Source organism: Ranitomeya imitator, chromosome 1 (genome assembly GCF_032444005.1).
Source record: "Ranitomeya imitator isolate aRanImi1 chromosome 1, aRanImi1.pri, whole genome shotgun sequence".
Classification (NCBI taxonomy): domain Eukaryota; kingdom Metazoa; phylum Chordata; class Amphibia; order Anura; family Dendrobatidae; genus Ranitomeya; species Ranitomeya imitator.
Window position 1 is genome coordinate 1,030,961,379 of NC_091282.1, and position 21,102 is coordinate 1,030,982,480.

A 21,102-nucleotide genomic window follows, 5' to 3' on the forward strand; every position below is an offset into this window, starting at 1 on the left:
TGGAGGAGTCAAAGGGGCGGGTGCAGTAGGGACTTTGTTATCAGGTGTCCCACCTCTATCCTTTCAACCTCCTATCTCATTTGTCGCCTCCCTTCTGGGCCTGGCGATTTTCAATCTGCCATTTCTGCTCAGATCTTGCCATCTTCCGAACAAGTCACATGTAGAAATTCCATCTATCTCTTGAAATGGAACTCCACTCGCTATCAGGTCACAAAACAATTCCTTTGTGTTTTTTCTAACTTGGGAATTATGGCCTTTCCTTCTCTCTTGATCTACTCTGTCTACTGATACTTTTTTTTTTCTAGAGCAGATAACTGAGAGATTAAACTGCATGCTGTATATACATTAGTGGAGTTTCCCTTGAGCGCACTGAACATGGTGAATAATGGGGATTTGTAAGCAGCTGGGGCACCTTCTTTGAACCAATTTTTCATCATTACTGTCATCACTGCAGCATCTGGCCCCTTCCAATCCTCGACAACAGCAAAGTATTCACTCATATCTGACAAAGGATTGCGAGTTATGCCACCTATACATACGATTTCTCTCAGTCTGTGCACTCCATCTGCAAGAGACTCCCATCGTGTTTGTGGTATTAGTTCAATAGGAGAATCATACACTTGTGCCACAGAATCCCTCACCAAATGCAATAGGAAAAAATTCTCTGCAGTGTCCCTTGCACGTCTCATCTTTAGACGCACCATGGGATCAATACAAATACTAGCAATTCCTATGCCCTCAAGATGGTTCAAGATTATCGTATCTGCTCCAAAATCCCATAACCTGAGAATCCATGTTAATAAATTCTCTCCTGCTTGCTGCCTATACCTGGTGGCTAATTCTGTTAGCTCCCCTGCTATACAATTTCTAGATTCCTCTGTCATGGCGGACAGAGGAATCTCTGTCATGGCGGATTCTGTGCCAACAGCTGCTTCTCCTGCATCCATCCTATCTTCCCTACGCTGAGTGACTTCTCTCCTGGTCTTTGTTACTACAATAGGTCTGACATGCAATTCTTCCTTATTCTCTAAGTCATCACATTCTAACAAATCTGACTATTTCTCATGTGCAATCATGGTTCTAACATGTACTGTACAAATATCTGACACTGGCTGCTGTCTCCTCCTGCGCTTATTCTTACTCATATTTTTTATTACATATTCTTCCAAACTCTTTTGCATTTTATCATGCTGTTTCACTTGATCTCTCAAAGCTGATTGCAAGCTGATCCTTTGCTCTATAGCTGTATGCAGCTCTAAACGCAAATTATCAATCTCCTCTTGCAAACTCTGTAGTGCCTGGACACATACCCATCCAACGACTGCTGCTGTTTTTGCTTCTTTGCATCATAACTTGAAAGATCAAATTTCTCAGCCACACCCTGGGGATTTGCTCCATATATTTATTACATTCCTGTGCCATTGGGGTCCAGGGTCCTGACAAAACCCATTCTGGCAAGGATCTAACACTCTCAATTGCTTTCCTATTCTTAACAAACGTATTCAATTTTGCAAACATTTTTATTCAAGACACAAATCCCACTTTCTGACACCACTTGTTTTGTTTCGGTTCAAAGAATTGTAATGAATAAATAAATGCTCACACGAAAATTGAATAAGACAAAAATGAATTTACTTAATAAAAGATAATATAAACAAACAGTCACTCAAAATTACACATAATCAATAGTCATAGATTACATAGGATGGTAGGAGTTCATCACTCATCGTCCAGGAAGCAAGAGAGCTGGCCCCAGTGCATGTGCTCTGTTATATCTCTTCAGCTACCAGAGGTGTCCAGCCCCCACATGTGGGGAATGATGTCACCAGTCTGTTGTCCACTTGCAAAGGTACATCCCCTAAATCCCCAATGAAACCTGATTTACCAGTTTTTGCAACTGGAGGAGGGGGCTTCATGTAGGACACATGGCAGAAATGCAACAACTGGGGGACGGGCCCCTGAACCCATGTGGGGGAAATATATAAATATATCTGATTGAAACCATATCAATATCGCTATCATTCATGTTAATTAATTGGAGTGTTGAAATCATTTAAAATATATAATATACAACACACCAATCTACACAGACCTCTGACCTGCTCACTTTAGTCCACATTGCTCAATCGTTTATAGTTTCTTGTACAGTGGCAGGGGTAGGTCCGCCTGGGGAGCTTATGGTTCTTTTTGTCGAGACAGTCCATCGGCGTTCTGGCGTTGGCTTCCCCGCTTGTATTGGATGGAGAAGCTGGAGGGTTGTAAGGACAAGCTCCAACACAGCAATCTTCCATTGTCCCCTGATACGCGATTCAGCCATGTGAGGGGGTTGTGGTCTGTAACAATTGTAAAGTCTCTGCCATACAAGTATGGCTGCAATTTTTTTAGCGCTCATACGATGGCAAGGCACTCCTTTTCAATAGTGGCATAGGCAACGTCCCAATCCAGTAGTTTCCGACTGGCAAAAGCAACAGGATGTTCTTCTCTGGCGGCATTCACTTGGCTAAATACTGCCCCAATACCAAAGGTGGATGCATCTGTCTGCACAAGGAACCTGCGCTTATAGTCAGGGGCAGCCAAGACAGGAGCAGTGATGAGGGCGGTCTTTAACGCTGAAAAGGCATCCTCGCATGCAATCGTCCATGTTACATTCCTAGGCATGTTCTTGTGGGTCAGGTCAGTAAGGGGCTTGGCCATGGTGCTGAAGTTAGAAACAAATTTTTGATAGTAACCAGCAGTTCCTAAAAATGCAAGTACCTGCTGTTAGGAGTCGAGTTCCCGCCGCTGCACAGGGGGAATCTCGAGCCGTGGCTGCTGCGGTCTCCCATTCTGCATCAGCCGCAGTGGAGCCTGCTCAGCGGAGACGTCGGTCCCAGCGTCTCATTGGATCTGATATTGTGCAAAGGGTTACTGCTGCCTCTCCAGGCTCTGCTATTGTACCCTGCACTGGTCTGCGGCGAGCAGGCTTTTCTGGGACTAAGTCCTGCTTTGCACACAGCATGCCCAGGGCAAGATCTCTCAGTGGAGGTCTAGGGTCACATGCTCAGGTACTGCAGCGACTTCCATTGGTCCTCCAGGAAGGCCCTGTACCTGATCAAGTTCTGTGGCAGCCTTCCATTGGTCCTTTTTGGAAGGTCCTGTACATGCTGCAGCTATAAAAGGTTCGCATGATTGCATGGCCATGTGCTAGTGTCAATTTATGTATGAGCTCAGCGCCAGTATGGTCGTGTTTGTATGCAGTCAGGGACCCGGCTGAAATAAGCCCCTAGAATGCTGGCACCTCCGGCGAGGCGTTTCGTGTGTGTATTCAGGGACCCGGCTGAACTAAGCCCTTAGAATGCTGGCACCTGTGAAGTAACAGAGTTTGTTTATAGTACTATATTGTACCGCCATACTTAGCAGCAGGTTCTTTCCTGCACGGTGGATCCCGAGTTGTGAACGCACCTACTACTACTAATAAATATATATATTCAGTGCGTTCCGCGAACCCTAACAGTACACTAGCGTCAGGATCTGGCTAAGTTATGGCGGATGAACAGCATTTGCAGGAGTACATCCAGTTGCTGGAGGGCAGGTTGGCGTCTCTCGAGCGTGCAACCTCGGCGGTGGATGTCTCCGCAATAGCTGTTCAGGCTGCTAGCATGGCTGCAGCAGCTTTACCCACTGCCACCTCTGTTCCGACCTTATCTCACCTCCAGTTGCCTGAAAAATACTCTGGGGACAGTGTGGTATACATCTCGAGCTCCTGGCTTCATGTTTTCCCACAGAGCGGGCTAAGGTGGGATTCATAATCTCTTTCCTGTCGGACAGAGCTTTGGAGTGGGCTACGTCACTGTGGGAGTGCAATGATCATGTGGTGCAGAGTGTTCCTCGGTTTCTGGGCACTCTGAAACAGGTCTTTTTGGGACCCCAAGTCACCCATGATACAGTGCTCCAACTACTGGCATTGACTCAGGGTTCGTCCATGGTCAGCCTTTTTGCCGTCTACTTCCAGACATTAGCGTCCAACCTGGAGTGGTCGGATAAAACCCTCATCCCGGTATTTTGGAGGGGGCTGGCTGACCATGTGAAGGACGCTTTGGCCACTAGGGAGATTCTCGCCGCACTGGAGGAGCTCATAGCTGTATCAACTCGCATAGACCTTCATTTTCACGAGCGAAGGTTGGAGCGAGTCCAGTGTAGGCAGAGGTTTCGGCTGGCTCCCACCTTCGCCAGACCTTTGGAATCTCCGGTCCAGGCGCCCGAGTCACATGAGGCCATAGAGCTGTCACGTGCGGGGTCCAAGTCCCGGTCCGCTCGAGCACTTAAGGTCTGTCATGTTTGCTGGCAGTCAGGACATCTTGCCTCCAAGTGTCCTCAGCGGTCGGAGAAACGTCAGCATCTAGTGGCAGTTGGAGGAGGTACACTAGACACGGTGACGTTTGCCTCTAAGTTGTCCTTTAAGGGGACAATTACCATAGGCCCATCCACTCTTATGGTAGAGCTACAGTGGGGCAAAAAAGTATTTAGTCAGTCAGCAATAGTGCAAGTTCCACCACTTAAAAAGATGAGAGGCGTCTGTAATTTACATCATAGGTAGACCTCAACTATGGGAGACAAACTGAGAAAAAAAAATCTAGAAAATCACATTGTCTGTTTTTTTAACATTTTATTTGCATATTATGGTGGAAAATAAGTATTTGGTCAGAAACAAAATTTCATCTCAATACTTTGTAATATATCCTTTGTTGGCAATGACAGAGGTCAAACGTTTTCTGTAAGTCTTCACAAGGTTGCCACACACTGTTTTTGGTATGTTGGCCCATTCCTCCATGCAGATCTCCTCTAGAGCAGTGATGTTCTTGGCTTTTCGCTTGGCAACACGGACTTTCAACTCCCTCCAAAGGTTTTCTATAGGGTTGAGATCTGGAGACTGGCTAGGCCACTCCAGGACCTTGAAATGCTTCTTACGAAGCCACTCCTTCGTTGCCCTGGCGGTGTGCTTTGGATCATTGTCATGTTGAAAGACCCAGCCACGTTTCATCTTCAATGCCCTTGCTGATGGAAGGAGGTTTGCACTCAAAATCTCACGATACATGGCCCCATTCATTCTTTCATGTACCCGGATCAGTCGTCCTGGCCCCTTTGCAGAGAAACAGCCCCAAAGCATGATGTTTCCACCACCATGCTTTACAGTAGGTATGGTGTTTGATGGATGCAACTCAGTATTCTTTTTCCTCCAAACACGACAAGTTGTGTTTCTACCAAACAGTTCCAGTTTGGTTTCATCAGACCATAGGACATTCTCCCAAAACTCCTCTGGATCATCCAAATGCTCTCTAGCAAACTTCAGACGGGCCCGGACATGTACTGGCTTAAGCAGTGGGACACGTCTGGCACTGCAGGATCTGAGTCCATGGTGGCGTAGTGTGTTACTTATGGTAGGCCTTGTTACATTGGTCCCAGCTCTCTGCAGTTCATTCACTAGGTCCCCCCGCGTGGTTCTGGGATTTTTGCTCACCGTTCTTGTGATCATTCTGACCCCACGGGGTGGGATTTTGCGTGCAGCCCCAGATCGAGGGAGATTATCAGTGGTCTTGTATGTCTTCCATTTTCTAATCATTGCTCCCACTGTTGATTTCTTCACTCCAAGCTGGTTGGCTATTGCAGATTCAGTCTTCCCAGCCTGGTGCAGGGCTACAATTTTGTTTCTGGTGTCCTTTGACAGCTCTTTGGTCTTCACCACAGTGGAGTTTGGAGTCAGACTGTTTGAGGGTGTGCACGGGTGTCTTTTTATACTGATAACAAGTTTAAACAGGTGCCATTACTACAGGTAATGAGTGGAGGAAAGAGGAGACTCTTAAAGAAGAAGTTACAGGTCTGTGAGAGCCAGAAATCTTGATTGTTTGTTTCTGACCAAATACTTATTTTCCACCATAATATGCAAAAAAAATGATAAAAAAAACAGACAATGTGATTTTCTGGATTTTTTTTTCTCAGTTTGTCTCCCATAGTTGAGGTCTACCTATGATGTAAATTACAGATGCCTCTCATCTTTTTAAGTGGTGGAACTTGCACTATTGCTGACTGACTAAATACTTTTTTGCCCCACTGTATGTGTGGACTCTGGGTCAGAGGGTAATTTTATGTCATCCGCTTTTGCCCAGCGACACGCAATACCCATGGTGATGCTCGCCAAACCAGTAACCCTTCGAGTGGTAAATGGGTCAACACTACCCTCACAGATTACATACCAAACCATTTCTTTCACTCTTTCTGTGTCTCCATCACATCAGGAGATTATCTCTTTATTAGTCATTCCTGAGGGAATTGATGAGGTCCTGTTGGGGATACCATGGCTACGCTATCATTCTCATATAGAGTGGTCCTCAGGGAGAATTTTGGGATGGAGTAAATCCTGTGAGGGTAGATGTCAGAGGGAGTGCGTTCAGGTTGCTACAACAAAGGTACCCGCAGATCTTTCCTCTCTCCCCAAGCACTATTGGCCCTATACGTGTTCTCCAAAAAGGCTGTGGGGACCCTTCCGCCTCACCGCCCCTATGACTGTCCTATTGACCTCTTGCCTAGTGCTGAGCCTCCCCGGGGTCGAGTCCGTTATCTCTCCCGGAGACGGAGGCAATGTCTCAGTACATCCAAGAGAATCTGGCAAGAGGATTCATTGGGAAGTCAGTGTCACCTGCACTTTACAAAGTTTGAGCCGGCTCCGCCTTCAGCTGGATCATTTCTTCTCTTGTTTTCATTTAATGCGTGGGGGAGATTTAATGTGTTTGGGTAGATTTAATGTGTGTAGAGAGATTTGGAGTAGGAATGGGGAGATTTAATATTTAGGGGGAGATTTGGCGTGGAGATGGGAAGATTTAATGTGGGGGGAGATTTGGAGTAGTGATGGGGGATTTAATGTGTGGGGGTGATTTGGAGTGGAGATGGGGAGATTTAATTTGTGTGGGGAGATTTGGAGTGGGGATGGGGAGATTTAATGTGTGTGGGGAGATTTAATGTGTGGGGGGAGATTTGGAGTGGGGATGGTTAGATCTAATGTGTGTGCGGAGATATGGAGTGCGGATGGAGAATTTAATGTGTGAGTGGAATTTGAGGACACAGAAAGAGGAGCAAAGAGGGAGATGCAGGGCATGGAAGAGAAAACAGTATGGGGCATGTATGAGGAAACAGTATGGGGGATGGGCTCAGACACAGTATGAGGAGTGAGGGTAATGGGATGTGTGCAGACACAGTATGTGGAGTCGGTGTATGTGTGAGCAGGCAGTATAGAGAAAGAGGGGGTAAATATATGAGGAGACAGTATGGTGAAAAGGGGGATGTGAGAGGAGACAGTGTGAGGAGAGAGGGGAATAGTGTGAGGAGACAGTATGGGGGGAGAAAAGTTAGTGGGCACAGAATAGAGACTGAGTAGTGGAAGCGTAGCATGGCAGGATAGAAAGCATATAGCCAGAAGGGGACAGTATACCAAGGAGGGGGATTGTAATGAGAGGGTACAGTATAGAGTCTGGGCCCTATAGGGATGATACAGTGTGAGAGGACAGTATGAAGACGGGTCCCAGTATGGAAAGGAGAGGTCAGTGTGAAGAGCATGTACCATAAGTGGGATGGTGTGGGGGTCATATTTTGTGCAGTCAGTATAGCGAGGGGCAATTATTTATTCAGGGACTCTGCATAGGGCAGATATTTTTATTCAGGAGCATTATAATGACATCTCTATCTTTAACCCCTTAAGCCCCAAGGGTGGTATGCACGTTAATGACCTGGCCAATTTTTACAATTCTGACCACTGACCCTTTATGAGGTTATGAGTTTATAACTCTGGAACGCTTCAACGGATCCTGATGATTCTGACACTGTTTTCTCGTAACATATTGTACTTCATGATAGTGGTAAAATTTCTTTGATAAGACTTGTGTTTATTTGTGAATAAAACAGAAATTTGGTGAAAATTTTGCAATTTTCCAACTTTGAATTTTTATGCCTTTAACCCCTTTACCCCCAAGGGTGGTTTGCACGTTAATGACCAGGCCAATTTTTACAATTCTGACCACTGTCCCTTTATGAGGTTATAACTCTGGAATGCTTCGAAGGATCCCAGTGAATCTGACATTGTTTTCTCGTGACATATTGTACTTCATGACAATGGTAAAAATTCTTTGATAGTACCTGCGTTTATTTGTGAAAAAAACGGAAATTTGGCGAAAATTATGAAAATTTCGCAATTTTCCAACTTTGAATTTTTATGCAATTAAATCACAGAGATATGTCACACAAAATACTTAATAAGTAACATTTCCCACATGTCTACTTTACATCAGCACAATTTTGGAACCAAAATTTTTTTTTGTTAGGGAGTTATAAGGGTGAAAAGCTGACCAGCAATTTCTCATTTCTACAACACCATTTTTTTTTAGGGACCACATCTCATTTGAAGTCATTTTGAGGGGTCTATATGATAGAAAATACCCATGTGTGACACCATTCTAAAAACTGCGCCCCTCAAGGTGCTCAAAACCACATTCAAGAAGTTTATTAACCCATCTGGTGCTTCACAGGAATTTTTTGAATGTTTAAATAAAAATGAACATTTAACTTTTTTTCACAAAAAATTTAATTCAGCTCCAATTTGTTTTATTTTACCAAGGGTAACAGGAGAAAATGGACCCCAAACGTTGTTGTACAATTTGTCCTGAGTACACCGATACCCCATATGTGGGGGTAAACCACTGTTTGGGCGCATGGCACAGCTGGGAAGCGAAGGAGCGCCATTTGACTTTTCAATGCAAAATTGACTGGAATTGAGATGGGACGCCATGTTTCGTTTGGAGAGCCCCTGATGTGCCTACACATTGAAACCCCCCACAAGTGACACCATTTTGGAAAGTAGACCCCCTAAGGAACTTATCTAGAGGTGTGGTGAGCTCTTTGACCCACTAAGTGCTTCACAGAAGTTTATAATGTAGAACCGTAAAAATAAAAAATCATATTTTTTCACAAAAATTATCTTTTCGCCCCCAATTTTTATTTTTCCAAGGGTAAGAGAAGAAATTGGACCCCAAAAGTTGTTGTACAATTTGTCCTGAGTACGCTGATACCCCATATGTGGGGGTAAACCACTGTTTGGGCGGATGGGAGAGCTCGGAAGGGAAGGAGCGCCGTTTGACTTTTCAATGCAAAATTGACAGGAATTGAGATGGGACGCCATGTTGCGTTTGGAGAGCCACTGATGTGCCTAAACATTGAAACCCCCCACAAGTGACAACATTTTGGAAAGTAGACCCCCTAAGGAACTTATCTAGAGGTGTGGTGAGCACTTTGACCCACCCAGTGCTTCACATAAGTTTATAATGCAGAACCGTAAAAATAAAAAATCATATTTTTTCACAAAAATTATCTTTTCGCCCATAATTTTTTATTTTTCCAAGGGTAAGAGAAGAAATTGGACCCCAAAAGTTGTTGTACAATTTGTCCTGAGTACGCTGATACCCCATATGTGGGGGTAAACTACTGTTTGGGCGGATGGGAGAGCTCGGAAAGGAAGGAGCGCCGTTTGACTCTTCAATGCAAAATTGACAGGAATTGAGATGAGACGCCATGTTGCGTTTGCAGAGCCCCTAATGTACCTAAATAGTAGAAACCCCTCACAAGTGACACCATTTTGGAAACTAGACCCCCTAAGGAACTTATCTAGATGTGTGGTGAGCGCTTTGACGCACCAAGGGCTTCACAGAAGTTTATAATGGAGAGCCGTAAAAATAAAACAAATTTTTTCCCACAAAAATTATTTTTTAGCCCCCAGTTTTGTATTTTCCCGAGGGTAACAGGAGAAATTGGACCCCAAAATTTGTGGTCCAATTTGTCCTGAGTGCGCTGATACCCCATATGTGGGGGGAAACCACTGTTTGGGCGCATGGGAGGGCTCGGAAGGGAAGGAGTGCCATTTGATTGCAGACTTAGATGGAATGGTCTGCAGGTGTCACATTGCATGTGCAGAGCCCCTAATGTGCCTAAACAGTAGAAACCCCCCACAAGTGACACCATTTTGGAAACTAGACCCCCTAAGGAGCTCATCTAGATGTGTTGAGAGCTTTGAACCCCCAAATGTTTCACTACAGTTTGTAACGCAGAGCCGTGAAAATTAAAAAAAAAAATCTTTCCCCCCAAAATTATTTTTTAGCCCCCAGTTTTGTATTTTCCCGAGGGTAAGAGGAGAAATTCGACCCCAAAAGTTGTTGTCCAATTTGTCCTGAGTACGCTGATACCCCATATGTTGGAGGGAACCACCGTTTGGGCGCATGGGAGGGCTCGGAAGGGAAGGAGTGCCATCTGGAATGCAGACTTAGATGGAATGGTCTGCAGGCGTCACATTGCGTTTGCCGAACCCCTAATGTACCTAAACAGTAGAAACCCCCAAGTGACCCCATATTGGAAACTAGACCCCCCAGGGAACTTATCTAGATGTGTTGTGAGAACTTTGAACCCCCAAGTGTTTCACTACAGTTTATAACGCAGAGCCGTAAAAATAAAAAATCTTTTTTTTCCCACAAAAATTATTTTTTAGCCCCCAGTTTTGTATTTTCCCAAGGGTAACAGGAGAAATTGGACCCCAACAGTTGTTGTCCTATTTGTTCTGAGTACGCTGATACCCCATATGTTGGGGTAAACCCCTGTTTGGGCACACGGGCGAGCTCGGAAGGGAAGAAGCACTGTTTTACTTTTTCAACGCAGAATTGGCTGGAATTGAGATCGGACGCCATGTCGCTTTTGGAGAGCCCCTGATGTGCCTAAACAGTGGAAACCCCCCAATTATAACTGAAACCCTAATCCAAACACTCCCCTAACCCTAATTCCAACGGTAACCCTAACCACACCTCTAACCCTGACACACCCCTAACCCTAATCCCAACCCTATTCCCAACTGTAAATGTAATCTAAACCCTAACTGTAACTTTAGCCCCAACCCAAACTGTAGCCCTAACCCTAGCCATAACCCTAGCCCTAACCCTAGCCCTAACCCTAGCTGTTATGCTCACGCCCTGACTGGTGGGCGTGAGCTCGGGGGGTTTGTGGCCCCACTGTGCCACAAACCAGACTACCCTGGAAGGGGCATAACTATGACAGCTGCCTGGGTTTTCACTGGAGCCTCTGATGGTGAGGACAGGCTTGTGCAGCAGGCAGCTGCCATGTGCTACTCCAGGGTGGTGTCTGGCTGTGGCTGCTGATCCCACTTGGGAGACAGGAACACCAGGATTGGTGCAGGCATCAGGCAGGACTGGCAGAAGAGCACGGCTGGAACACAGACGAGTAGGCTGGCACGGCTGAGACAGGGCTGGCAGAGACACGGCAGAGAACACAGGGCTGGCAGAGACACGGCAGAGAACACAGGGCTGGCAGAGACACGGCAGAGAACACAGGGCTGGCAGAGACACGGCAGGAAACGACTGGCTAGGACAGCAGGAACACAGGACTGGAAGGCAGGGCAGGAACGGCAGGACTGGCAGGAACACAGGATTGGGAGGCACGGCAGAGAACACAGGACTGGTTGATGTGGTATATGAAGGAACAGGTAAGGGCCTGTTCACACTGGACGTGCAGGTACAGATATGTAGTTTGGAACACAGGGCTGGCAGAGACACGGCAGAGAACACGGCTTGCTAGGACGGCAGGAGACACAGGACTGACTTAGGACGGCAGGAGACAGGACTGGCTAGGACGGCAGGAAACACAGGACTAGCTGATGAGATATTAGAATCAGGCTGCACTCAGATGACACCCGAGTGCAGTCCAATTGTGAGTGAGATGAAGGAACAGGTAGGGATATATAGTTTGGAGGAACACGTAGGGACCTGTTCACACAGGAGAGGAGTGAAAGACTGCAGATAGGAATGGAAAAGCAGCAAGCGGTAGCGTAGCGACAAAAGCTGAGCAGAGCCACAAAGAATGTGGAGAGAACCTGCAGCAAGAGATACTGCAGAAGCTAAGCAAAGTGGAACCGCAAGGATTGCAGAGAGGAACTGTAGCAAGAGGTTTCTGCAGCAACGGGAGCGGAGCAGAGCAAGACGGAGCAGAACCGCAGAAGTGCGGAGCAGCGGCAAAGCCACCAAGATGCAGAGCAGGCAGAGCCGCAAGAGTGCGGAGTGTAAGCAGACTGAGAACACGAAGGAAGCCACAGACAAGGAGATCGAGATAAGACTAAGTACAGACAAGGCAATGGAACAAGACACAAGGACAAAGACACAGGGACCAGGATATTCTGCCTCCTGGAGGGCGGACAAAGATCAAGGCAAAAGCACAGAGAAAAGCCTCCAGAGAGGGAGTAACATAGAGCTAGACCTGGCAAACTCAGAAGCAAAACACTAACTGAGCAAACACATTGCACAGGCCCAGACCACAGGGTGGAGCTGCCCTATATACAGGAGGCCTCTTGGCAATTGGCCAGAAGCACCTTAGGGAGGTGCACACAGTCTCAATAAGAATCTGGAGTAGCTGGTGCCGCCCCCCTATGCACACGGCCAGGAAGTGTACACAGAGCAGGCCGCCATGAAGCACATGGCATGGAACCAGCAGCAGACAGATCTCACAGCATGGCACTGGGTGAGTGAGTAGATGTAGCAGGCAGGTGGGGAATGGAAGGCCATGCAGTGATGCCGACAGGGTTGTTACACTAGCCCTAACCCTAGCCCTAACCCTAGCCCTAACCCTAGCCCTAGCCCTAATGGGAAAATGGAAATAAATACATTTTTTAAATTTTTCCCTAACTAAGGGGGTGATGAAGGGGGGTTTGATTTACTTTTATAGCGGGTTTTTTAGCGGATTTTTATGATTGGCAGCCGTCACACACTGAAAGACGCTTTTTATTGCAAAAAATATTTTTTGCCTTACCACATTTTGAGAGCTATAATTTTTCCATATTTTGGTCCACAGAGTCATGTGAGGTCTTGTTTTTTGCGGGACGAGTTGACGTTTTTATTGGTAACATTTTCAGGCACGTGACATTTTTTGATCGCTTTTTATTCCAATTTTTGTGAGACAGAATGACCAAAAACCAGCTATTCATGAATTTCTTTTGGGGGGAGGCGTTTATACCGTTCCGCGTTTGGTAAAATTGATAAAGCAGTTTTATTCTTCGGATCAGTACGATTACAGCGACACCTCATTTATATCATTTTTTTATGTTTTGGCGCTTTTATACGATAAAAACTATTTTATAGAAAAAATAATTATTTTGGCATCGCTTTATTCTCAGGACTATAACTTTTTTATTTTTTTGCTGATGATGCTATATGGCGGCTCGTTTTTTGCGGGACAAGATGACGCTTTCAGCGGTACCATGGTTATTTATATCTGTCCTTTTGATCGCGTGTTATTCCACTTTTTGTTCGGCGGTATGATAATAAAGCGTCGTTTTTTGCCTCGTTTTTTTTTTTTCTTACGGTGTTTACTGAAGGGGTTAACTAGTGGGCCAGTTTTATAGGTCGGGCCGTTACGGACGCGGCGATACTAAATATGTGTACTTTTATTGTTTTTTATTATTTATTTAGATAAAGAAATCTATGGGAATAATATTTTTTTTTTTTCATTATTTAGGAATATTTTTTTTAATTTTTTTACACATTTGGAAATTTTTTTTAAAACTTTTTTACTTTGTCCCAGGGGGGGACATCACAGATCGGTGATCTGACAGTTTGCATAGCACTCTGTCAGATCACCGATCTGAGAGCAGTGCAGGCTGCTTCACAGTGCCTGCTCTGAGCAGGCTCTGTGAAGCCACCTCCCTCCCTGCAGGACCCGGATCCGTGGCCATCTTGGATCCGGGCCTGGCAGTAGCAGGGAGGGAGGTAAGACCCTCGCAGCAACGCGATCACATCGCGTTGCTGCGGGGGGCTCAGGGAAGCCCGCAGGGAGCCCCCTCCCTGCGCGATGCTTCCCTGCACCGCCGGCACATCGCGATCATCTTTGATCGCGGTGTGCCAGGGGTTAATGTGCCGGGGGCGGTCCGTGACCGCTCCTGGCACATAGTGCCGAATGTCAGCTGCGATAGGCAGCTGACACCCGGCCGCAATCGGTGGCGTTCCCCCCGTGAGCGCCGCCGATCGTGCTGGACGTACTATCTCGTCCGTGGTCATGGGGGCCCACCCCACCTCGACGGGATAGTACGTCCCATGTCAGAAAGGGGTTAAATAACAGAGATATATCACACAAAATACTTAATAAGTAACTTTTCCCAGATGTCTACATCAGCACAATTTTGGAACCAATTTTTTTTTTTTTTAGGGAGTTATAAAGGATAAAATTGACCAGCAACTTCTCATTTTTACAACATCATTTTTTAAGGGACCACATCTCATTTGAAGTCATTTTGAGGGGTCTATATGATAGAAAATAACCAAGTGTGACACCATTCTAAAAACTCCACCCCTCAAGGTGCTCAAAACCACATTCAAGAAGTTTATTAACCCTTCAGGTGTTTCACAGGAATATTTGGAATGTTTAAATAAAAATGAACATTTAACTTTTTTTCACACAAATTTTACTTCAGCTCCAATTTGTTTTATTTTACCAAGGGTATCAGGAGCCGTAAAAATAAAAAAAATCATATTTTTTCACAAAAATGACCTTTTTGCCCCCAACTTTTTACTTTCCCAAGGGTAAGAGAAGAAATTGGACCCCAAAAGTTGTTGTGCAATTTGTCCTGAGTACGCTGATACCCTATATGTGGGGGTAAACCACTGTTTGGGCGCATGGCAGAGCTCGGAAGGGAAGGAGCGCCGTTTGACTTTTCAATGCAAAATTGACTGGAATTGAGATGGGACGCCATGTTGTGTTTGGAGAGCCACTGATATGCCTAAACATTGAAACCCCCCCAAAAGTGACACAATTTTGGAAAGTAGACCCCCTAAGGAACTTATCTAGATGTGTTGTGAGAGCTTTGAACCCCCAAGTGTTTCACTACAGTTTATAATGCAGAGCCGTGAAAATAAAAATTATTTTTTTTCTCACAAAAATTATTATTTAGCCCTCAGTTTTGTATTTTTCAAAGGGTAACAGGAGAATTTGGACCTCAAAAGTTGTCCAATTTGTCCTGAGTACACTGATATCCCATATGTGGTGGGGAACCACCGTTTGGGTGCATGGCAGAGCTTGGAAGGGAAGGAGCGCCATTTGGAATGCAGACTTAGATGGATTGATCTGCAGACGTCACGTTGCATTTGCAGAGCCCCTGATGTAACTAAACAGTAGAAACCCCCCACAAGTGACCACATATTGGAAACTAGACCCCCAAGGAACTTATCTAGATGTGTTGTGAGAACTTTGAACCCCCAAGTGTTTCAATACAGTTTATTAACACAGAGCCGTGAAAATAAAAAATCATTTTTTCCCACAAAAATGGTTTTTTAGACCCACAAATATTTATTTTCCCAAGGGTAACAAAAGAAACTGGATGCCAAAAGTTGTTGTCCAATTTGTCCTGAGTACGCTGATACCCCATATGTTGGGGTAAACCCCTGTTTGGGCGCACGGGAGAGCTCGGAAGGGAAGGAGCTCTGTTTTACTTTTTCAACACAGAATTGGCTGGAATTGAGATCGTACGCCATGTCACGTTTGGAGAACCCCTGATGTGCCTAAACAGTGGAAACCCCCAATTCTAACTGAAACTTTAACCCTAGCCCCAACCCTAACCCTAGCCCCAACCCTAGCCCTAACCCTAGCCCTAACCCTAGCCTTAACCCTACCCCTAACCCTAGCCCTAATCCTAGCCCTAACCCTAGCCGTAACCCTGACCCTAGCACTAACCCTAGCCCTAACCCTAATGGGAAAATGGAAATAAATACTTTTTTTAATTTTATTATTTTTCCCTAACTAAGGGGGTGATGAAGGGGGGGTTTGATTTACTATTTATAGCGGGTTTTTAGCAGATTTTTATGATTGACAGCAGTAAGTATGACAAAGATCCATTTTGGATCGAAACGTTGTATTGCACTATGGCGGAATAAAGTTTCTCTTTTTTTAATACTATACCTGGATACTATACCTGGATGGAGCACTGTTTCTCTATTTTCTACTATTAGAATTCAGATCACTGTCAGGATTCAGCTCTGCAGGTTCCAGTAGTGATCACATGGACAATTCACTCATATGTGGTTTTCATACTTATGATCCTATGACAACGAGCTTCTCTTCCTGCCTCTCTCAGTTTTTCACTGAACATTGAGAGCATTAGGGAGAGCAGCTCGTTGGTATATGACTAAGTGTGCAAATCGCAAATGTGCATGGGGGAGCGCCAAACTGAATTATTGCCCCAGGTGCCAGAAAACCTAGATACACCTCCGAGTGCTGTCTACTGTATATATGTATACTCAGCAGTCATTCTGTCAGACTGTAAGAGGTGTGGGGGTATGCTCACCTCAAGAATACATTTGTATCATAATTAGAAATCTACTGTATTCTTTTACAGCTTCTTTTAGCCAAACAGCACAATCTTTTTCGAAAATGTATCTTTAATAAGTCATTATATTCAGGTAAATATTGACAAATATTTTAAAATGCAGACACACAAACCAAATTGAAAGAAAATCAACTCAATTATCCGCTAAATTTCACAATTCTTTCTTACTATAGATATGACAATATTGCCTATAGGCATTCATATGGACTAGTGCTTTGATGGTTTAGTCTCCCTCTAGTCTCATTTCAAGCTTATTGATCTTCATAACCCACAATCTGTTATGTTTATTGATGTTGAGAATTTAGATGGTAAGATCCACTGGGACAAGGATCAGTGTAAATGATTACAGACAATGTAAAGAGCAAAGGTATATGCTAGCACCAAAAAGGAAGTACATTATTGATGTTTACTAGTTAAGATAGCACTAATATAAACCAATTGATTATCACATGTAGTGGTTAATCAACTAATTCGCTGTTGTCATCTCTCCTCTGGGACTTGCTGGTGTAATATCTGCTCCTGTTGCCGAGAGCCGCCAGATCATTCTGCAGGTGGCGCTGGTGATAGGGAAGAGGTTGGGGCCAGAAGCAATGGGTGGTGCATGATCTTTCCAGCCACTGAGACTTGGATAGCTGGGACCTGTAGTAACCTTCAGTCTGGCAGTATGTGTGTGCTGTCCAGCTGCAACAATCAGTTCCATGCTTTATCCAATGGAACAGCACCATACCCGAATAAATCTCCCAGCTTACTGCCGGGGGTTGCCTGATATAGTTTTACTTGCCTGGTTCACAGCACTTGATCGCAGCCCATGTTATTATAATGCGGTTTCTTGTTTCTGAGCTAGGCAAAGTTGTTTTTTTTGTCCTAACATTTTTCATTAATGTCAGCGATGACGCCCCCCAAATGTTGTGTCAATTTTCCTGAACAAAAGAGAAGCTTAAATTATCATTATGTCTCTCAATTGCATTAAACCCAAATGGAACTTTTTCCAATGAACGTCCGGGTGGTCTATGTAATACTGTTCAGAGACGTTCCAAAATAAAAACTGCATAGTTGAGCAGCTGCATACAATAGTGCAGCTGTTGGAGCTGAAAAAATATCTGTCAGACACAACCCGACTTCTCTTAGAGAAGGCAGAAATGGTTTACTACCTTCTTTACTTTTACAAACATTATATACAGCGCTAATCAAGTGTTGTGTATGTAGTAACAGGAAGCACTAGTACCACTTCCTCCTCCAGATCCAGCTGTCGTGTAATTGCTAAGTATAGTGAGGAAGTAGATGGTGTTGGGTCCTAAGAGATCCAGTCACCTCTTCTCTACCGCCAAAAGACTGAGTTTCTCCTGTAACTAGGGCTAGTATACCTGTCACAGTTACAGGGGAAATTAAGTTAAAAAAATGGATTGAAATTCTCTTTAATAGTCTCTTATCTTCTTATGAGGGGTACACTCAAATACATGTCACCAGAAAAAAATGTGTCCTATATTTAAAAATAATTCTTATGGAAAAGGCAATAACATTTAAAATTACTGCAATTACACGTTTTTTTTATACATGTTTATTTCCTTTGCGTGTATTGGAACAGCACAAAAATAATAGAGACAAAATTTAACACAAAACCTCAAAAATGGGCCTCACAATATTGTTGCCACCTTTCCAAAATTGTAAACAACTTTGTTTCAAGCATGTGTTGCTCTTTCAAACTCACCTGTGGCAAGTAACAGGTGTGGGCAATATGAAAATCACACCTGAAACCAGATAAAAAGTGGACAAGTTGGCTCACTCTTTGCACTGTGTGCCACACTAACCAGGGAGAACAGAAAGAGTAAAACTGTCTGAGACCCACGATTGTTGAAAAATATCAACAATCTCAAGATTACAAGTGCATCTCCAGAGATCTTGTTGTTCATTTGTCCACAGAGCGTGAGATAAGAAGTTTACTACCCATGGCACTGTAGATAATCTCCCTGGTCGTGAACAGCAGAGAAAATTTATGAAAATTGAACACAAGATAGTCCGGATGGTGGATAAGCAGCCCAATCAAGTTTCAAAAAAATTCAAGCTGTCCTGCAGGCTGAGGATGCATCAGTGTCAGCTAGAACTATCCATCGACATTTGATTGAAATAAAACACTATGGCAGGAGATCCAGGAGAACCCAACTGCTGACACAGTCACATAAAAAAAGTTAGACTGCAGTTTGCCAAAATGTACGTGAATAAGCAAAACTTCTTCTGGGAAAGCATCTTGTGGACAAATGAGACCAAGATAGAGCTGTTTGGTAAAGCACATCATTTTACTGTTTACTGAAAATGGAATGAGGCCTACAAAGAAAAGAACACAGTACTTGCAGTCAAATATGGTGGAGGTTCAAAGATGTTTTGGGATTGTTTTGCTGTCATTGGCCATGGGTGCCTTGACTGTGTGCAAGGTATAATGAAGTCTGAAGATTACCAAAGGATTTTAGTTCGCAATATAGTGCCTAGTGCCAGAAAGCTGATTTTGCTTCCTAGTTCCAGCAGGCAATGATCCCAAACATACTTCAAGAAGCACCCAGAAATAGATGTAGTCAAAGTGCTGTAGATTTCTGAAGTGGTCAGCAATGAGTTCGGATTTAAATCCTTTTGAACACCTGTGGTGAGATTTTAAAATTGCTGTTGGAGAAGGCACCCTTCAAATATGAGAGACTTGGAGCAGTTTGTAAATGAAGAGTGGTCCAAAATTCCAGTTGAGAGGTGTAAGAAGCTTGTTCATGGTTATAGTAAGCGATTGATTGCAGTTATTTATTCCAAAGGTTGAGCAACCAAATATTAAGTTAAGGGTGCCAACAATTTAGTCCAGCGCTCATTTTGAGGGTTTTACATGAAATTATGTCCAATTAGCCTTTTTTTCTGTTTTTTTTTTTTAAATAATCATGTATAATAAAACATGTGTAATTGCAATAATTTTCTTGAAAAAATACTTCATTGTCTAAAACAATTTCAAGGGTGCCAACATTTTCGGCCATGACTATATGTATGAGATATTCCCCAATGTATTAATGTGTTCACAGGCCCCTATGCACCCAGCATATGCCACAATTGTTTCTTTTTTGGCCGGAGTATTTGTTGGTATAAGTGCAATGCATTGCTCTGGCTCAATTTGTTTTGGTTTTGGTTTAGTTTTTTTTATTCAAACAAGGGTGTGGCTCCCCATTTTTTTCGGATATTCATTTTGCTTATATAGCTTTCCACCAGCAGGTGTCTGTACAGCTATTAGCTTATCTATTTCTATGTCTCCTGACTCAAGTGAGGTGAACTTCAAGAGTTAGGTGCCTTCCCGATTGGGTACGCCTTGTTGTGGTGGGATTGGTTTTACATTTTTACATAGTGAAAAACAGACACATTTCCTTTATTCTTCCACCAATATCACACAATATTGACAAAAAAGGAGACTATAATAATAACAAAAATGATGTGCCAGGTATCACACAAAATGAAACAATTATTTTAATTTCTCAACAAGAATAAATCCTACAGTTCTTTAAACCGCTTGTATGTAAGAAAAACAAACTGAAAATGTGCCTGGTTAGTAAATCAATGTGTGGCCTTTGTGTTATGCAAAGTGCATGCTCTATGAGTAACACATTATATGAGGAGTAAATCCCAAGGTATTCTTAATGATACTATGGCTACCCAAAAATAATGTCAAGGACAAGTACTGTATATTTTGTTTCAACACCACATTAAGCACTGATGAATACAAGTAAAGTTTCTGGATAGTAATGAAGGTTCTACACTCTAAAGTATGTTCTGACCAGTGAACATCTCAGATGATCTATTAAATCCCTTTCCTCCTCAACATGAGTCCTTGTGGGTCTCTTATCTGTGACATGTAAATTAAGGTAATAATTAAAATAACTTCAATCTGCTTTATTTTTCTTATATAAATTACAGCAAGTTTTATGCAAATCACATAGCTATAGACTTGGCTTATAAACAACATCCCTTGTGTGTATTAATGTCTGACTGGTAATTTAATGGCAGCCGCAGGCATAAACAAAAGTTTATTAAAAGAGAACTGTAAGTAAAAAGATCTGAAGACCAAAGTGCCTATACCCTGTGTATTAGGATGTTTTCAGTAAAGAGAGCTAGATCATTTTCAAGCATATGTTTTCATAAATCATAGCAGCCATGTACAGAACTATGCAAAGATTTTAGGCAGGTGAGAAAAAAATGCTGCAAAGTAAAAATATTTTTTTTTAAAATAAGTGTTTATTTTTTATAAACAGTTGCACTAACTTTTTAGGAAACTCAAAAGGGAGGATATTCCAAACATCTTGGAGAAATAACCACAGATGTTCTGTGGATGTAGGCTTGCACAAATCCTTCTGTCTCTTCATATGTAACCCCAAACAGATTTGATGATGTTGAGATGAGGCCTCTTTGTGGGCCAAATTATCACTTCCAGGACTACTTAACTTTTCTTTACGATGAGGATAGTTTTTAATGACATGATGCTTGCTGTTTGTTTGGGGCCATCCTGCTGCAAAATAAATTTTATGCCAATCAGATGCCTCCTTGATTGTATTGCATAATGGATTATCATCTGCATATATTTCATATTTATCAGCATAGAAGACACTATTAATTTTGACAACTCCATTTGTTGAACTGCAGCC